Genomic DNA, 21,050 nt, shown 5'->3' on the forward strand with positions numbered 1-21,050 from the left:
AAATTGCAACAATTCAGAATTTTAAGGACAGTCACCACCTTGTTTTGTTTATTGGTTGACTTCTTCATTTGAGTGATTTTGTTGCCACCACTGAAATATGAAATTCCTGCCTCTGCTCACATCCACTTTTGGATTCTTCTCGTCTTTCTATAAATTCCTATGACTTCAGCATCCCTGGACTAGATTGTTTTAAATAAACTCTGCACCCATTTCTGCTAGGGACTGATGCACATTGCAGCCTTTCTTACAGGCTTCTGAACATAGCATAAATTTGTTTGCTTTGGATTCTTTACAGGGCAACATTCATTCTTGTCTAAATTGGCAATGTTAATACTGTCATTACCACAGTTTTGAATTTCGTTAATCTAACACATGGCACGATCAAGCTTAAGAATAGGAATTTATATTCCCATTGAAATCCATTACTGTCAATATATATTCAAGTCCCAGAGTGCAGAATATCTAGCAGTCTTATCCAATAGGTAATGTCTTCTCAAAGATGTCCTCCCTCCACCCAGTCCTCAGTTGCAGCATCACTTTTTGACTATTCTGACTGCATAAAGCCACTTGCTGCTGAGTGGCACTCAGTCTGGACGTTCTTGGCAGGTTCTTAAATCTGCAAAGCTGATCCTGCACTTACATTAAACCCATGCCACACACCAGTCAGCTCTGCTCTGTAGTGCCAATGCAACTGAGACACAGCTTTCCAGAAAATTCTTCATTTGGCACTGGAGTTGCAGTGATGCCAACTCAAGTTTGAATAACCTAGTCAGGCAGATTCCGTCTGGCATATGGGGCAGGATAGTCCCCAGAGTGTTTTGAGATTATAATCTCAAACCTTTTTATGCTTTGAGAAGCTGAGATTCATGCTCATCTGGAAGTAAGACTCAACCAGGTGAGGGACAGCAGAGGATTGAATTGCTTCTGATGTTTTCTGACTGTATCCAACTCAGTGTAAATTTCATCCTGACCTGAATCACATTTAGCATACTGAGATACAGTTATTTCGACTCAGAAAGAGAGCAGCACATATTTTTTCCTGTTTTCTTTGCTGAAATTCTTGGTAAAATATTGCCATTAATGTGAACTCTGCCATAGAATGTGATTATATCTGCAAACGCTCCTGCAATTTGAAAATCAGCCATAAAGAACTACTTTCTCCCCTATCTGCTTCTTTCCATATTGCCCAGTGTTGGTCTCTGATAAGAACACGCTGTAAGCTCTGGGATCCATTTATTTCATTTCTTTCCATTACTACTTTCATTGAGCTATTATGTTTGCAGTTACAATCTGATAGATTTTAAATTAACAGTATTAGAAAGAATATTAATTTGCCGGTGGACATAATGTTATTAGGAATAATCATATAATCTGATGTTCTTCTTTAATGTTCAGTTTTATGAACTAAGTATGAAAATATTTAAATAATGAATGTAATTGCTTATTAAAATCATTAGCATGCATAAATATTTATATTCCCAATCACTGTTTCCTCAGAAGTACAGCACTAGCTGCAATGAAAACAACACAGTTATTGTACATGCAAAAACATGTTTCCAGTTCTTCTGTTAGCACACATCACCACCCCTAGAGTGACATCACTCTGCATGAGCTGAGGACCTGACTTTTTCAGTCTGCACTTGTCATTTCAGTGTCTTACCTTTCAGTACAATGCTGGATATCAGACACCAGTGATTCCAAGCAGCAGGAACTCAACATTTTCTGGCAATCAAGCACCTCAGTGGGTAACATTCTGGTATCATGCAAGTCAATTCAATTTTCCCTCAGGAGGTCTGGGTTCTCCATAAAAACAGCACTTAATACTTGCAGCTATTTTTGAAAGGGTAATCAACTATACATTATTACTTTTTTGACTTTGTACCGTGGCCACTTTGGAGAAACACACAATACAGTAGGATAAAATGTTAGATGCCTGATTTCATAAACAAGCAATGAAGTTTACAAAGAATACACTAAAGGAATATCTTTTATATCTGTATCTCCCAGTTCCTCCAAATCCTGACTGCACATTTCGTCTCCATAAATAAACAAATAATGTGATATTAGAATACAGAAAAATATAGTTTAAAGGTAGCACAGTAGCACACCTCAGCTGGAAAATCAATGATGAGATGGAATCTAATTGCTTTTCATTTCCAAAATGCTGCAAACCATTGTATTAATTTACTGCTATACAGAGCATTACCATATGTAAATAATTACATTAACCCCTATGCTCCTCCACCTTGTTGCATATCACAGGGAAGAGCAGGTTGACAGGGAGGTCACACCAGGGCATAGCAGAGCGAGGTGCAGAATAGCAGTCTTCTAATTAAGAGTCAGGAGTCTTAGATAACACATTATTACTGGAGTTGAATGAGGATAAAAGATGAATGCTTAATAAAATAATGTGGTTGCTAACAAAGAGGTACAATAGCAATGCACTATTACGGTACCCGTTCCATTCCAAGGATTTCCATTAATTTTGTCAGGTCTGGAGGACAGGGAATGTCTGTATGTGCAAGCAGTTGAGCACAACTGAGTGATGACTGACATGTAATTTGAGGTTAGCAAATCTTATCTGCGTTTGAAGAGAAACTCAAATTCCTTGTGGCCTCCACAGCCTGCTTTCTGTTTCAGGATGAGGATTTGGTTATGGTTCCTGAAGGCTGGTTTGTCATTTATTAGATGGGTTACCATGTCCGAGGTCATTTTGGTTTTTTTGTGCATGTTCCAGGAAAGCGTTTCTCATTCTTTTGTAATGGAACGTGTATAGTAATGAGGGAAATAACCTGTAGATATAACCTGTCAATATAAACAAATTGGCTTCAAGGGAAAACGTCACCTATTTATGTATTTAAAAGTTAATTTCTGCAAATACTCAAGAAACATCTATATTTTATTCTTTTGTCTCTCCAAAGATTACTGTTTCCTTTCCCAAGAGTGAGAACGAAGTCAGTTATAACTTAATCTTATCAGCTTAAAATGAAGTAGGAAAAAAATGGCTGCATGCATGAATTATGAAATTAATACAGACATCATATTTTATTAGATATTTTAGAATAAAGGAAAATGCATTTTCCAAGTGTGTCCTGGTGAAATAGTCATCTGATCCTATTGTGCTAACATCTCCTTATCAATTTTTCATTCTTCAGATCATTTCACACTTAAAATATAAGCACTTCATGTCAGAATTATAGCTGCCAGTTCAATGAACTGGCTTCTATACCTTAAGTACTTCATATTTTAAAAATAGCATGGACTTCTTTCCTTCCATTAAATAAAATCTTAGTCTTATGTATCCCTTTCTGAACACCCACATCACTGATTGGAGAGGAAGAAGAATGTCATTGAAAAATTATTTTTACATCTGATGGAAAGCATATATATTTGGATCCAACTTCTGTGCCTAGTCAAGAAGGCAAATATATATATATATATATATATGTACATTCTGATTTAGGAATGCTGGTGACCTGTGGAATTTCATCCAGTCCAGAACTCAATCTCACTTGATAAATAAATACTAAATAAATAGTTTGCAGCATGATTTTTTCTAATAAACTCCATCTGGATTATTGTAGCTTGTGACAAAGGCTGTGACGTAATGCTGAAGTTGGGATTGCCAACAAAAATCAATTACTCAAAAAAAAAAAAAATTACTCAAAAAAAAATATTAGAAAAGTGAAAAACTAGGACCTTTTCCTCAGCTACAAGTTTAGTTTCAGTCCTTACCCTAAGAAAAAGGCATAGGTTAAAATTCCCTTACCTAGAGGAAGGAGTTGAACCTATGTTTCTGATGCATTTCAGGCCATATTTAAAAGAAAAATGTTGGCTTTCCTCAAGCTATTCTTGAATTGGACTACAGCACAAAACGTACACAGGGCTGCTCTGAAAGTAATGCCTCCTACATTGTTATGTTGACTCACAAGGTCAGAGGCAGATCATAGAATCACAGAATCTCTCAGGTTGGAAAAGACCTTAAAGATCATCAAGATGTTGGTGGTGTGGCAGGAGAGGCTGAACCTTCCCACCGACATTCCATTACATTTTGTTGCCATGCAATAGATGACAGCAGGGACGGGCACTCTGACAGAATGTTGTCTGACAGGGGTGCGTGCATGGATCAAAGGTGTGTCACTGAATTCCTCTGTGCAGAAAAAACAGCGCCCATGGACATTCATTGATGCTTGCTGAATGTTTACGGAAACTAAACAGTGGAATTGAGCACAGTGAGGAGGTGGATGGTCCATTTCAGCAGCAGTGACAGCAACATCAAAGCCAAGCCACATTCTGGACAGCCACGCAGATTTTTGGGAGTGTGGCATGCAGCCATTTGTTCATTGCTGGCTAAAATGGATAGATAATGGGGGTGACAATGTTGAAGAATCGTGTTTTGTAGCTGAGAATTAACTCTATCAAACAGTGTTATGTTCTTTGTATCCGTTGTAGTTTCCATGGAAATAAATAGGAGGCATTACTTTTAGAGTAACCTATGTAGTTAAAGTGCAACAAAGATAAAGAATTTCACCTGTATTTTACTGGTGAGTATAAACCTTTCAAAAGACATAAAAGGAAGCATGATCAAAAAAAATCAACAGATCAACCAATTAAAAAACAACAACAACAAAAACCATGCAACAAAACAGCAATTCAAAGAACGATTCATCCAAATAAGCCTTGCAGAAAAGTTAAGACCTGTTATCACAGAAAATGTTTTGATTATTTTTAATACATAACTACAAAAATCCCTTAAAGCTAAAAAAGAATAGAGATTTTTAGTGCTTTTCAGCTCTTTGAAGCTCTTCTGGGAGACTGATTTAAAATGATAAAGAAAAACATGTTCATATCAAATTCTGGATTTACTTGCCTTATTAGTAGTCTAAAAATACCTAACATTCATACTGAAGAACAGCGTATGAAATTTATTCTATTCATGTGAATTGTTTTAGCAATTTGAAACGTTATCAGCCTGCTCTGGTTCACATTGAAAACAATAGTAAATATTCTCACAAAACAGATTTTATGCACGTGTCAATTGCTGATAGTATTGTGCCATCTAATTTGGATGTACATGTAGACCCTCAAACTCATTTTTATGTGACACTCATTTCTACTTCTAGTTAAAGCCATGCTTCTTGGTGAAAGGCAGGCACACTGTTATTATAACAGATGGCTTACTTCTATTCATAATGACTGTGGAAAGTAATAATGAATCATGTAAGCAAGAACAAGCACTTCACTTGCTGTACAAGTTACTCAGTGCCTGCCAGTTTGAAAAACAAGAGACAGCTCTGACAGAAATGTAGGTGTGCTCTCAAGTTAGGCTACAATGGTGTAACCACTCAAGGAACAACAAAGCTAGCAATCCACAAGGCCCCCAGAGCTTCCCATTTGGGCATGCTCCAGAGTTATTGCCACTGCATCTTTCTCTATGGCATTACAGTATTTTCTTCATTTGAATTCTACAATGCAATACATGCTCAGAGCTAGAGATAGGTTCTGAGCTGCCAATGGCTTCTAAATCATTGCACAGACAGAAGGTGCTCCATAAAGACTCCTCCTCCTCTGTTCCTAAGTAGCACTATACTGATTCTGAAATACTATGACATGAGAAAATAACTGTTGACTGAATAGAGGTGGGCCTCTATTTATCACTTTTCTTCGATGTCCGAAGTTGGCTGAAATAATGGAAAGGTTTCCTTCTAGTTGCACTCCTTTTTTTTCCACTTCCTTCTTTTTCCCTATTTTTGGCTTCTTCCTAAGCACAAATGCTAACATTAAGTATGTTTACTCTCGTCATTTGTGAAATTAATTTTTTGTGATGAAAATTAGTTGTACCTGCAAATATTGTTTATAGGAATCTTATCTTCTTTGGAAAATTTTCCCTCAGATAGTCAGAATTCTCAACTTAATCACTTCTCTAATCAAGACTGAAATCCTTTACCTGTGAGCAACTGGTAGGAGCAATAGCTGCGTAAACTAACACAATACATTTATTTAGCAATTTGAGTTATTTCTTTTGGTATAGCATAAGCCAAAGAAAGACAATTTTAAATCTGTTGGAGTTCTACACTGAAATTTCTCAATTTTAACTACTCAGTGTGCTCTCTTACTAGCCACAAACAGACGATGCTCTCATGAAAAAACTAATCAGCCTATGGCTAAGGTGTAGAAATATCTGTGGGGAGTACATCAGCCCTCACATGTCCATTCCAGTTCTTCTATACGGGCAAATGAGCCACAGAAACCCGCTGTGTCAGCATAATGGTGGAAGGCAGATAAAAAATAATTGGTTTTACATTTCTGGGAAGAGGACATAGTTGCAGGCACTTAGGATTTTGGTACTGACTCTTGAGAAGTGCTCTTTCCTCTCACACTGACTACATACAGAACCTGATTGACCTTGCCATTACAGTGACAAAAATGAAGATTCACATCATGCCCCAATTTTTTCTTTGCTTTTTCTTCCATGCATTAGGCAAAATATGAGATAGGTGAAAGATGCTGACAGTATATAGAAAGAAATACCACCGGCGTTAAGCTGTAACTTCTGTTTACAGATACGAGAGTTCAGTTTAATAAAACATTAAAGAATTAAACTGTAGATTTTGTGCAAAAGCCTATAAAATGTATTAGAAAAGTGAAAAACTGGGACTTTTCCTCAGCTACAAGTTTAATTTCAGGCTTTACCCTAAGAAAAAACATAGAAAAACATTAAACTGTAGATTTTATGTTCAAAGCCTATAAAAAAGACAGACGCGAATGACAACTCCAGCAGAGTAATAGAATAAGTGCTCACAGGGGGCTTTGATTTGAGAAGATCGCTCATTTGCATGATAATAAAGAGGACGTAGGTGCATTGAGACACATGGTTGTCTTTGAAACTGCTCAGGTTATAAAATGTTCATATTCTCTGTCTTATGTTCAAAGTCTAATTAAAAAAACCACTGATTTACTTACCAATTCTTGAGGTACTGCTATTATTCTTTTCTCATATTTATTTATCCAGAATTCATATATGCTTCACTACGCAAAGGTATTTAATACATTTTTAATTTTGATGCTAATATTCTGAATCTAGAATGTGTAAAGTGCTGGACAACCTCATAACACTGCATGCATTCATGGATCTTTGTTTTAAGAATGTCATATGTATCTTAAAATCTGTCTTCAGTACATAAATTGTAGCTTGTCCTTATTAAGATTTTGCTCAGAAGTATAGCGATGCATAAGAATGAGAAGAAAATGGTAAAGCTGGCAATTGTTTGCCAATTTTTTTTATCTTTGATCTCGTGAAATCCTAGGATCTTTATTAATCATTGCTTTGATTCTATTGTGTATGGATTTCACCCTTTTCACTTTATGCATGCATTTATACTTCTCAGGAGATTAGAAATCTTTCATTTGTGCAGATTTGTAAGCATCCTTGGTAAGCAAAGAAAGCAAATATATCATAAATGCACATTTACCAGCTCTGTATCTATCAACTTAGAGAATAGGAAATGCCTCCTGAAGTACAAACAACATATCAGAACAAATCAGTGTGGATTAAAGTCCGAGGTATAGCTCAACAAATAAGCCAAATCTTAAGGATATTAGAAAATATCATTCACAATGTGCTGGGATAAAAAATATACATATTAATAATAAAAAACATGATCGCTAGCTGGCACAAGTTCTTCATCTTGTTCCTTGAGGTTTTTTTTTTTTTTTTACAGGAATAGTAATGTGAAAAGAACTACCAATAACTATACTCTCTTCCTGTAGTATGATGCAGTTTACATAGCCCAGGACAAAGACTGTGGGAGCCAGAGATAAAGGAAAATCAGACAAAGAGATCTAGCAGGGGTGTGAGCTCTTCAAAGAAAAACAACTCATCAAGATTCCTGATCCTTTTCAAAGTGCACTGCAGGATCAATAGTTTGGGTAAATCCCTGACCTTCTACCTGGACAGATAAGTATAGAAGACCACACACAAGAATGAGGAAGGCTCCTTCCGTTTAAAAAGGCTCATGCTTTAAAATTTAATTTTTTTTTTTTAATGATTTATACATTGTTTGACTACATTGTTTGACCTACCTTAGGAAGCAGCAACTGGCTCTTGAGCAGACTAGGAGCAATGTGGTTGCATTTCCTTCTTTTTAACTGTTAGCACTACACACAAAGACCTTCAGAATCCTGTTAACTGAAATGAAAGTCAAAGAACATTTTACTGCACTATTAAGATCTTTGCCAAAACATAGTAAGCAAAGTTGCTGTTTCACCAGCAGGAGTAATACAAAAACATCCAGTTTCTTTGCTAAATGGTGTTTTCCCAAAAATTCCAATGTCATAGATAAAAATTATTCTGTTTGGAAATGCTTCACAGGGCAGGATTGTGCAGGGACAGATGAAAAGCAAGGGAGCGCTCAAGGTCTTCTTTCCAACCCCCAAACTTTTTGCATGGAATTCCTGTCACTTGAAGACAAATTGTAACTCTGCTGCAAGGAAAAGTATCTCAGGATTCTCTCTCCAGTACCTTTCTCTCCTGGATGCAGAAGTTAATTTTGCTTTCCATCTGCAAAGACAAATTCAGTGAGGACATGGATGGGAGCTGGTGTTGCTCCCTCAAGAGATGCAAGAGCTTTCCTTGGCCAGCATGGAGGGCACTGCTGCAGATGCAGCGTTCTGACTCCTGATTACTGCCTCCACCTGATGAACAGTTAAAAAGATTATGAGATAGCGACAGATGAATATATTTGTGTGTATAAAACAAATACACTCTCATCCCTTTTCTCCTACTGACGCCATCCTTTGTGTTATAAACCGTGAAATGAAGCACTGCCCTTTCGGAAAAGAAGAAAGTCTGCAAGATGCGCTCGGTCTTCACCATCTGCTCTACAGGATGAAATTTGATCATAAGCAGATTAAACAGTTGACATATTGAAGAAAACACATGGGATCCCAAAACTTGTTATTGGTATCAGACAAAATAGTTCCATCTAACTAGAAATTCATTCTCAGTATCTAGTATCTGGCAAATACTATTAGACAAGGTAAGGCTGAAGGTGACAGCATCCTTGGTCAAGTGCATTTCCCTATTTGATATTGTACTTTCCTGAATGAGGATTAAAAGTAATAAAGTTTGTTATACAGCTTGTCTGTTCTGATAAAATATCAGAAAAAATACAATAGTAACATGTTTTGCTTTCCAAGTTCCATCCTTGATTATTCTTGTTCACTTCTACAAAAGGCTGCAGAAACATTTCACATTAAAATGGTCTAAGTGGGATCAGCAAATTCAATACTTAAATGTTTGACTAGTGCTTATTCTTAGCAACCAAATACCTTGGCAAGGGTTACAGGCTGAATCTTAATGTTAGCACATACACTGCACCATATTTCCACAGAGTCATTTTAATGACATTCGACCAGTTAATTAACATACTAGCATTCATTTGCATAGGGAATTCAGAGGGAATAATAATATTAGCATCTGTCATTAACAATCGTGATCAAGATGACCTATTTATTTAGAAGGCAAAACACAGATATTCTTATTCCCTGGAAAATGATGCTTACACTTGTCCTTCTGTTAATCTATGGGCTGATGATGTCACATCTTATTCATAGCTTAACACAAAATATCTGCTTATTATGAAAAGCTGAGGCTTGAGACTGGAACTCACAAATCTCAGAGCTTCATCAGCAGAGTATTTCCTTTCTTCCTGAGCAACCACCTCAATTATGCTAATAGCACAAACAACTAGAGGGATTTTCTAAAATGTTTCCAGTCTAGCACATCACCAATAATTTTTCTCCGGAGAAAAATCTTTTTTTTCCAATTACTCCTCAAAGAACAGATCCACAGAATTACACAGAGATGCAATATCTGGTGTCCTCTTGGCTCTGCCACTGATGTGACAACAGCCTCAAATTCGTTTATGACAAACCATATCTTGAATCATATTACCAGTATCTACAGGAATCAATGCACATTAGATTTCCTTATGCTTTTTCATGGGACAGATTCAAATTTTCTATGAATCTAAAATCCATTTCCAAATGGAAAAAACAAAAACAAAACAAAACAACACAAAAAAATTGTCATATTCTCTAGAATTTTTCAGCTCCATTAAAAGCCAATAGAATTTATACCCTTCTGGAAAAACATTATTCCCTAATATTTTTCTAAGCAAGCCTGGGCAATGATTCAGCCAAAAAAGGTGCTCTTCTCAAAGTGTGAGCAATAAAACAAAATATTAAGTTCTTTTCATCTTTATTTTCTTTATCCTACAGAAAAATATGAACCTTCCAAGTCTTTTACACTAAAATTTTCTTCAGTGTAGCTAGCAAGTAAAGCAGAAAAATAGAACAGAAAAGGGATAAATTATATTACAACCTTTTCAACTCTTGCAGTTTTAGGAACTACTTAATTTTTACGTAGAGTAAATGAGTAGAAAATGCAGAGCCTATTTCTGCATTAATCTTCCACTGAGGATAGCCCAGACTAATCTTTTATTGAAGTATTTTCTTTTCACTTTCCCCCGGGCCTCCAGTAAGATTAATGTGTGACTATAGCACATTAGCTTATTTAGCTGCACAGTGGTCATGCTTGGGGGCAAAGTATTAATATTTATAAAGAAATAGAGGTATAGAAGGTCCTGTGCTGGTTTAGCTCTCTGGGAATACATTTCCAATTCTGGGATGAGTGGGAAGACTTAAAATGCATACTCAGTATTTGACTGTCGCAACACTGCAAACCATTGAAACATCTTCACAACTTTTCACCCAGTGCACATTCACAACATTGGAAACTACCAGTCTGGGGAGCTCTTGTAAAATACATTCATTTTTAGATTTTTATCATAGCAAAAAAAATCCTCTGCAGGAACTGGGATGTCAAGGGTCATGTCCTATCTGCAGTGAGGATTTAATTTGGGACACAGTGGGATCCCATCTCAGACACTGCAACAGCTTCCAGGGGGCAGACCTTAGAGTCCTGTACTTCCTGTGCAGGAAAAGCATCTGTTTGCTTTCTGGTTTCTCACTCGTTCACATTAGGTACATTGAGTGATTTGCTGCCAGAAAGATGAAAAATGGGTCACAGCTCTAAACTTTGCTCACCCTGGCTTCACTGGGGCTGAGATGATGAACTGATTCTGAAGTATTTAAGTCATTCTTGTGGAGCAGGGAAATGCATGTCATGAGCACAAACTTAATTCTGCAGTCAGGCTAACTAATTGCATGAAGATTCATGGCCAGATTAGTTTTCCAACCTAAATTCTTTTATTGCTTGAAAGCAATACATCTAAAGCAGAAACCAGCACCTATTTGCTAGATATAGATTTATTTTGTGCTTTGAGATTCTGAGGAATCTCTTCTGAAATGGTGAACTTCTCTAAATGTCAGTTGAAAGGTTGACTGATTTCTTAACTCATTTCCTAAAACTAATATGTGGCTTGCTCTGGGCTTGCTGCTTTAGCTAATCCTGCCTAGCCACTCTATAAGCAACTCCTTGTTCAATTATCTGTCCAGTACTGCTGTCTCTTGCTCTTTCCATGCTGCTTTTCAAAGATGGATCCGTGAGTTCATCAGAAAAAAAGCAACTAATAAATTTTGCTGCTCATTTAAAACTTGACAAAAACAATACGTTTTACAGGAAGTCTGTGTCTTCTTTCTCTTCTATTTACTCTGTGGATTTATTGGATATGTGGATTTAAAAATTCCTTACCTTTAACATTTCAAATTCTGCTTGTCGTTTGCACTCTTTTGTCTCTTTAACTTGCTCTTAGTATCTCACAGTTGTCTTCAGTGTTTCTTCTCTCTCTCTTTTTCCAATGATATTTGCATATTCAGTCTCTTCAAGCACGAATACTTAAGATGTAGCAGAAAAATGATTCTGTATGCACAGTCTCAACTGTATAAAAAGGCACTATAAATAAGTAAAATATCTTCCTTTCTTTCTCTCTTTCCTTCAGCGATAAATTGGACACTGTGAGAATATAATTAATCATTGCAAATACTGGGAGTTGTGTTCCAATGTCTGGGAAGGAAACACAGCCTGGGAGAGGGACCAAGTCCCTAGTAACTACTAGGGCTGCTCCAAAAGTAATACCTCTTAATTTATTTTGTTAGCCCATGGCATCAGAGGTGAATGTTAATGGTATAGCAATACAGAGAAATCCTTCCCACCATACTCCCTTACATTCTGTTGCAGTTTCCATGAAGACAAAGGAAAGGCATTGCTTTCAGATCAACCTATGTACTTCTGGACTGACAGAAGCTCAGTTTTTCCAGCAACTCCTTAAAAAAAATTGACTGGAAGCCTCTAAAGAGATCACAGTGTGAACTGCTGGAAGTAAAACTTCATTCTTACCCATTTCAATGAGTTTATGTGAAGGAAAGTTTGATATGCATTAGTTCAGCATTCTGAGCTCGAGTCCATCTTCCCTCTCCCTCAGACAGAGAAAAAGCAGAATCAAAGACAAGTAATCAAGCAGTGGGTGAATACCTTAAACAGGAAATGCTGCAGTTCCCTGGAGGTTGTATTTTTAAAACAAAGTAGAAGAAATACAGGCCAAAGGTATAGCTATAAGAAATGAGTCACAGAACATTGTTTAGATGAACTAATAAGCATTGCTTAATGGGACATGTAGCATCACAATATCATTAAAAAATATATTCTTTGCTTTAAACGTATTTTGTTTCCAATCCTGAGGACTCTGGGGGAACTTTCCTTCTGAAGCTGCCATTCTCATTCACATTGTTTAATGCTTACTTGTGCAAACTATGCAAGAGTAAGCATCTGTTTATGTTGCTGGCACCCCAGTGCCAGACCCTGGAGTATACGAACCTACTGGAGAACCAGGAAGAGAGCACAGATTTCTGTCTGTGATTGAGCAGGAGTCACAGAAGTCAGTGGCGCTTACCCTATGATCAATACGAGCTCACCAACAGAAATATAGATTCTGCAGTATGCCTTTGAACTTTTTATTTGTTTTTGAAGGCTGAAATTTAATTGTGGTCTTGCTGTTGGTATCTGAAAATTTTAGTCATTTTCTGCTTCCTCTGAGTATTACTGAATTGCAGCCAAGTATTTCTTTACTCATTTTACATTCCTTCAAAGTCTTCATCCCCCCAGGTCCAATATATTGGCATTGACACCTTGTTTGCAAGCCCTCATCAGCATGTTAAACTCAATGATGGAAGAGAAAAACAAAGAGCCAATGTGCTAAAGGAAGCCTTGTGATATATGTTTGAAAGGGATCTTTGAAATCTCAGTGAGCTAAAATTGCATGCATGTAAAAGTCTGTTTTCCTGAGGTCATGTGCAAGGTGAACTATTCTCATCACAACACAAAAGTGCCACTGTTTTATGTATAGTAATTCAGTAGTACACTCTACCTTGCGGTGAGCAATTTGTCTGAAAATAAAAGATAAGTGTTCACACTATGCTTTTTATATGATCATTCCTACTTGAGAAATCTTACCAGCCAAAACAAGGTAAAGAAGGTGAATGTAAAGTGAAGAAATACTAAAACAAAAGATCTCCAAACAGCATAAGATGGGGAATCAAGGGGAAAAAAAAATAACAAGAAACATATAGCTATAGAACACTGAAAGAAAAGGGACAAATTTTGCTTTAGCGCTAAGGGGAATTAAACGAGACAAAACCTATCAGTGAATTCTAAATGGACTAAAGAGATTTTCTGGTGCTTTACTGGCACCATGTTCAACCAGCAGTGTTCTGACCTTTTGCTCAGTTTCGTATTCAAAACAGGTCCTAAACGTGGAGGCTAAAGGAAGAGGATCAGAACATTGCCATAACACAACTGTGTTTTTCCCATATTACAGAATCACAGAATGGCTTGAGTTGAAAGAGACTTTCGAAGGCCATCTGGTCCTACTCCCCTGCAGTGAACAGGGTCACCTACAGCTTGATCAGGTGCTTGGAGTCTGTTTCAGTCTTACCTTGAGCATCTCCAAGAAGGGGGCTTCCACTATCATATGCTCTCTCAATTCTGGAGGTTTGTGACTCAAATTTGAGCCCAAGGTATTTGGGAATGATTTTCCCCTTATGAACGCGCCCTATCACTTTTTCAGTACAGCTAAGTATTGAAAAAGTACAGCTTGTATTTTCTTACAGACAGAGTTACGTAGCAGTAAGTTTCCCAGTTTAGCTGTGTAGTTCATCTAGAGAAATTGCAATTAAATGCAAGACAATGATTTCCACTGGATGTCCGGTTCAGAACTGTAAAATCATCTAATATTAATCTTGTTTGAAGTGTCCATAAATCCCAGATATTTAGTTTCAAGGCCAGGTTGGATAAGACTTTGAGCAAGATATAGTGATATAGTGGTTGTTGTTCCTATTCATAGCAGGGGTCTGGGACTAAACAGTCTTCAAAATCCCTTCCAACCCAAACTGTTATGTTCTTCTGTGATTCTGTGACTGTTCTAAGATCATGAAGTCTGATCATGCATCCTACACTTTTTGTAAAAATAAAACCAGGAAACTCCTGGATGGAATGTTAGGATTTTTTACTTTTTTTCCCTCCTCTCCATGTCCCTGTCCTTACTTTTTTTTTCTTTGTCCTTTCCTTATTCTTTTTTTTTTTTTTTTCCTTTCATTCCTTCCTTTCCTTTCTTTTCTTTCATAGTACAATTACACTCATCTGACCAAATAAACCTATGATCCCTGCTACACAGTGTATGTCTGAGCAGGCTGTAGGCTCCTCAATTCAGACTACTATTAATTCTTTCTTTTAACAAAACTTGTTATTTTTCTCTCTTTTCAGAGCCAGGGGAATGCTGTGATAAGGCAATTAGAGACACCCACATACAGCAACTTAATTACTGTAGATGCAATTCTATGAACAGATTCAAATCTTTGACTATTTAATGATGATTGAGTACTTCATGCCACTTCCCATTAGTGGAAAAGGACCCTCTGAACAAATTGAGCTTACCTCATTGAGCACTCACCCTCCCAGGACAGCATGTTACACTCAGGTGAAGTTGATCTAATGCAGGTCTTATATCATTTCAGTGTCAGGCATTCGGCAGACATTTCTGAAGATTCACAAATGGAAACAAAGCAACTTATACAAAATGCTTCTTGAGAAAATTTGTCCCACTATACACACACACATAAAAAAATATCTGAGTGAGCTTAGTTCGTAACTGAAAAACCCTGCCTGATTGCAGCTACAGAACTGCATTAGAATAAATATAGTAAAAACAAAGAGAAAAGGTGAGAGAGTTAAGAGCTGTACTGACTTTGTAACTCATATTTCTTACTGTTGGGTTTGGTCCATTGGGGCATTCTCATATATCTTCCTGTGTAGGGTGAAGAGATGTGTAGACATGCAGACTTTTTGGCTTGTTCTTACTAATGGTATGGTAGGGTCAGCCAGTAATCAGCAAAGATCTATTGCCTTCTCTTAAGATGCCATCTGTGAGGTATTGCCCAAAGCATGGAATAATGAACTATCCCTTGCACAGAGTTATTTGTACCAGAAAAAGCACAGTTTTCAGAAGTGGGCAAACAAAAGGACCATGGAGTATGTTTACACATTAATTCCTCAAGACCTTCTCTGGTCTTTTAGAAAATATATTCACATCTGGCACTCTTATCTTTTACTGCCCCTTTAGTTTATTTTTCTCTGTCACCTGTTATTGGATGAAACTGCCATCTAACTGTGCTGCCAAAGAACCAGTGGTACAGTAACCAGCACTGCAGAATCAATTCAAGTTGGGCCAAATTGCAATGTCTACACTGTAGATCTGGAAAGTGGCTTCTTCACACAGTTATATTGGGCAAATTCTAATAGTCAAATATAGCTTGAGTGCACAATACAAATAGTTTTCAATATTGCTTTTAAAAAATATGTTTCCTGCGTGAAACCATTAGCAACGAAATCATGTGTTTTATGAGCTATAACTTGTGTATATTGTGGATAGAACAGTGCAGAGCTACAGGAGTGGAACAGACTGTTGGACAAATAAAGCTCCAGGGAATAGCTACTGGAAAGAATACCTTTTCAGACACAAAGGCAACTTTTCAGTGCATTCTTGAGGAGCCTCAAAGCAGCTGTTTGCACTACTGCATCCTTTTGGGCTCAAGGCTTGCAAATGAGAAATGGAAAAGTAGATGCTTCTCTTTGTTTAGGGCAATTCTCTTTGTAACATAGTAGCTTTCTTCTTATAGCCAGAATAATTCCCCTCTCACTTTGAATTATGTGGTCTGAATTATAAATTGAGATTTATATCTTTTGCTCATTAAGGAACAGAGCTCACTGATGGATCACCACCAGAGTGACTGCCAACTGGTGAAAAACACCATAGATATCAATGAGAGCTCTGCTCCTCAAAAGCTGAGGAACATCAGCCCAAAGAGGGTAATACTCTTTTCCAACACTCCTCTGTGCAAATTTCCAAAGGATTAATAAATTCCAGAAGAAAATGTCCTAATAATCAGAAAAAAAACACAAATATTTTGCAAAGCAGTGATCTATTTCTTTACATTAACTCTCCATTTCCTGCAAGGCACATACTATAGTTACCAAGACCATTTTTAATAAAAGCCACATTTTCATTTTATTATTATTTTTTTTTTCTACGGATAGAAGTAACCATCCTCTTCTGTGCTTCAGACAGCTTTATGACTTGATTTCTTGCATAGGATTCCAGCCTTCATGGAGGCTCATGGAGGAGTGATGATCTCTTTGATCAGGACCACAGCAAGATTACAAATTTAAACCCCTGGGCATATTTTTAAGCTTTGAAACACCAGAACTTCTCAGGTGAGCAAGGGAAAATCTCCTTTCTTCACCTATTTCAATGCTTGCTTACCTTCAGCTTTGTTTGCTTTGCATGGTATACTCTAGAGGCCTCCAAATGCCAGGTGTTTAAAAGACACAGTCCTCTTACCCCAGCTTCAAACCAACAGTTCTTCAGAGCAATGGTGATGAAGAAAACGAGCAATGAGTGGAGAAGGACAAGTTCGGGAAGTTTTTTCAGCATTATTTCTCTTGCATGTATTCCCATATGAAAGAAATTTGAGAGCCAGAGAAGCAGCTAGCTTTGTGTTATGTTCCTCTGTAAGCTATTTCACGCCATTAACACCTGAAGCCAATTTCAACATTAACCAAAGTGCTGGTTTCACAGCAGAGTTAGTGACATTCACTAACAAAAAAGTATCACTACTGATTTTCCCATATAGATTTCCTTCATGGAAATTTAAAATAAATAAATAAATAAATAAATCATTTTCATACTGATGATTACCTGACATCCAATTCTGCCTGTGTTATTTTCTTCTGGACATCCTGATGCAATAAGCAGACAAGACAGCACATAAACAGTGCCATGCGGAAGAAAAATGTCACAGGACTTTTTAAAACCATTACAGAGCATTTTGTCTGTCTTTACAGAACAGCTGTAACATAAATATATCAGGAACAATCGACAACTCCAGCTACATAAAGGGCATGAAAATTTTAAAACATTTTATTTCTTTCTAAGGATCCCATCTAAAAATGTGCTGAATGGACTGCTCCCTGGTTTTTATAACACTTTAATACTGTTCTAAATCTGTCACACGCACAAAAAAAGTGAGCTACAGTTGGAAGCCATAGATAAGATCCTAGCATTCAATGGAGGCCAATGACATTTTCTCAGTGGTCCTAGGTAGCTTGTTACAAAGGCTCACACTATAACAGAGTGCATGAAAGCTAACCTGCGATATATGAGTTTCGCAACATGCAGTAGAACTTCAATGTGAATCAGGTTTATTGCTTTCATTTATTTATTTTAATCTACACAGTATTAGCCAAATTTTCTAAGGAAAGAAAAATCATTGGCAAATTTCTTTCAAAATGTGTCAAAAGTAAAAAAAAAAAAAAAAGAAAAAAAAAAAAAGAAAAGAAAAAAGTCTCCAGTAAGTTCAGGCTAAGCAAAAGCAGTTGAATACCCAGTAGGAAAATATCTCATAACTGCACTGGCAGAGAAAAGCCCATATCAAAAGCTGGCACTCTGAAATGCTGAAGAACCACGATACCAGAACCAACAACAAACCCAAATGCCTTAACTTCATAGAAAATTTCAGCTAAAGGTTGCATCCAATAAAATAGACTGTAAACCTCCATGAACATGAAAGAGAAATAACTTTTGTTAGATCTTCTGGTCCCAGGAATGTTGGTATATCTGACAACTAAATCTTTTGCCAATTGATTTCACATTAAGGTCATACAGTAGAAACGTTCAGAAAACCCACTCATTCATGTTTGCTTTGACCTGATCTGGTTAACAGGCATTTGGTGTTCTCCACAAACCTAAAGGAGCGTGCTGTATTTCCTACCTTTCTCTGCAAACCACTGGATCTGGATTCACAGATCTGGCTGGAATACCTGAAGTGCAGAACTTCATAAAATAACCTAGCAGACCTAAAATAATGACCTAGCAGACCTAAAATAATGTGTTAAAAAACAAACAAAAAGCAACAACAAAAACCAGCAGCTCTATCAGAAAGCATTACACTACTCATTTGCATCTTGACTTCCAATAATTCAATCAAAATTCCACAAAAAAAAAGTATACCATCTCTAATTTCCAATGTAGTTCATTATGATGCTATATTAACCATTAAACTCTCATTTTCTCTTCCCTTATAACACAAAAATAAGAAAACACCGAAACGGTGCCTTTGTGGCTTCAAAGTTTGTAATTTAAAATACTGTGTTCTTTCTTTTTCCACTTGTCCTTTTTTCTCTGCTTTTTTTTCCCATCATGAAGTCAATTCCCTGAGTAATGCTTAGGGCAGAGTGTATCATTGCAGGGCCCAGATGGCTAGCTTTGGGAAATTATCCTCCATCTGGTTTCTTAGTTATGTCCTTAAGCAGATAAGCTTGCAGCTCTGAAACCATGGTAAGTTTTCCATTCAGCTACCGTCTGTAGCAATACATGCTCTGCAGATAATGTCACTTTTAATTTAGAGGGAGGAGAAGTAGTAAGATGAAGCAAAGTCACACATTAGCATCATATTAACTTGCAAACAGAAAAATATTATCCAGAAAAAGTATTGCTAAAAGATGGTTTGGGTTTAAAAAACAATGAGAATCCTGTGATTTTTCCTTTCATTCTGTATTTCCTGTTTTCTTTTCCTGTAAAAAAAGTCAGGCACTTGCTTCTTTTACCTGTATACACTTATCATGACAAAATAGCTGATTTAAATTTCTATATAATATTGCCTAATAAAAAATGCAGTGTGAAAGCTCCTTTTTGTAACTTCAAATGATAAAGGGATGTCAAGAATGAAGTGAAATCCAGAGTGATGCTAACTTCCAACAAGCAATTAGAAAGTCTCTCAATGCAGCTGGAGGGAAAAAAAGAGGAACTTGAATGGTAATACACGTACAGATGGAATGCTTGGACTTCAGAGGAATAAACTGCCAACAGAAAATAGAAAAATATTTTCAGAAGTCTGAGGATAAAATAAGAAATGGATGTTGCACATCCGTTGCTGAACTATTCAGGAAATTATTCCAACTCCAGTGAGTCTGGATCTTTCTCCAACTGCAGGACATTTCGGATCATGTTACTACTTGTAATCAGAAGAAAAAAATATTAACGATGCTGGTAATTATTTTAGAAGGATGCCGAGAGAGAATTTGGTCATTTGGGGAAGGCAACTCTATCCATAAGAGTTACTACTGTTCATTATTACTAAATAAAACCATGTTGTTCTGTTACCAGAGAAAATTGCATGGAATCATCTGTTTGGAAAAACTGCAAATTTTTAATGCCCAAAAATTAGTTCTTACAATTTTTGTTCATGAATGCAATAGTCCTTTAGAGAACAAGTAAATGCAAATATTTCCAATTTGCTTAATAGAATAAGAGTACTTAAAAGGGCTTCTGTGTTTTTTAGTGACTTTACGTTTTATTTAGGCTGTAATGCTGTGAATAAAATCACCTGTTCTTGACAACATTGCTGTATTTTTGCTAAAGGAAGAGAAATTGTAACTGTCACTTATAACTATTAAAAACAAAGCACATTTCTCTTTGTGAAGACAGTTCAAACCCATGAGGGCAAGGAGTGAAGGGGGCAGAGCAGTGTGTACTCCAGCACAGAAATGGCTCCTACCACCTCCGTGAGACCATGGTGCTCTGCTGCTCCAGAATGGGAACTTGGTATTTCCAGAACTGCAGTGCCCATAGGAGCAGTCATAGACAGAACAGGTTAGTCCAGATTAAACCTAAATTTCTCCAACGTTTCTCTGTCACTGTATTTCTAAGAGGAAGAGTCTTTAATTGCTGTCTGCTTGCTGAGACAGTGTGTTCTTTCCTCATTTTGCCCACAGCCATAAAACATCCACAAACAATTTAGTCCTTTTCACTAGTGGCGCAGAGGAGGACAATTCACAATGTGGTGCTGTTTTTGGCTAAAGTGAGATAACTGTGAAAGCTGCCATGTCTTGGCCAGCCTGCAGCCTGCTGCTCCGAGCTGCTTTTGGACAGGACAGCGCTGAGCTGGGCTGGAGCCTGAGCTCCAAGCCAGAGTCAAACACAAAGCAGTCAAAACCATGGACATATGGCAGCAGGACATGTTCTCTGGTCCCAAGCCTGGGCCCAAGACTGTGATGGTGAAACAAGCATCTACAGTTGACTGGGATTTTAGTGAGTTCCTGAGAAATTAAGTAAACAGATAATAATGGGAAAATGAACATTTGGAACTGTTTTACGACTCAAAAGAAACTGAATTTTACTAGATTAAAAAAAAAACAAAACATTTTTGATCAGAGCTTAAGTATTTTCTCACATTCCTCTAGAGGAATGATACACAAGAAGTGCTGCTGCTTCTCAAAGGAGAATCACAACATCCTGAGTATTAAAAAGAAGTTAGTAGACTGATAATTGTTGAGAAAATAATAGCAAGGGATAAGAAAATGGGCATGTAAAATTAATGTCAGAATGAAAACAAACATAATGATTTAACAGGGGATGACATGCTATATCTACATAGCCAGGGTTCTGAGAACACAGCTTCAACAGACAGCTCATGGG

General features: G+C 37.0%; 1 long non-coding RNA gene across 3 annotated transcripts in view; it reads right to left on the reverse strand.

Annotated features, from left to right (window-relative positions):
- LOC125696588 (uncharacterized) overlaps nt 1-21,050 on the reverse strand; it is a 36,204-nt gene that overhangs the window by 13,272 nt on the left and 1,882 nt on the right. For 2 of the 3 annotated variants that reach the window (XR_007378439.1, XR_007378438.1), the window contains exons 2-6: nt 14,954-15,056; nt 12,362-12,437; nt 11,717-11,859; nt 8,522-8,694; nt 8,083-8,188 (exon numbers count right to left, since the gene is read on the reverse strand). This is a non-coding gene — a long non-coding RNA (uncharacterized LOC125696588). The remainder of the gene's footprint in view (nt 1-8,082; nt 8,189-8,521; nt 8,695-11,716; nt 11,860-12,361; nt 12,438-14,953; nt 15,057-21,050) is intronic. The other variant, XR_007378440.1, reaches the window with a different exon arrangement.

This window comes from Lagopus muta, chromosome 8 (genome assembly GCF_023343835.1).
Source record: "Lagopus muta isolate bLagMut1 chromosome 8, bLagMut1 primary, whole genome shotgun sequence".
Taxonomy (NCBI): Eukaryota; Metazoa; Chordata; class Aves; order Galliformes; family Phasianidae; genus Lagopus; species Lagopus muta.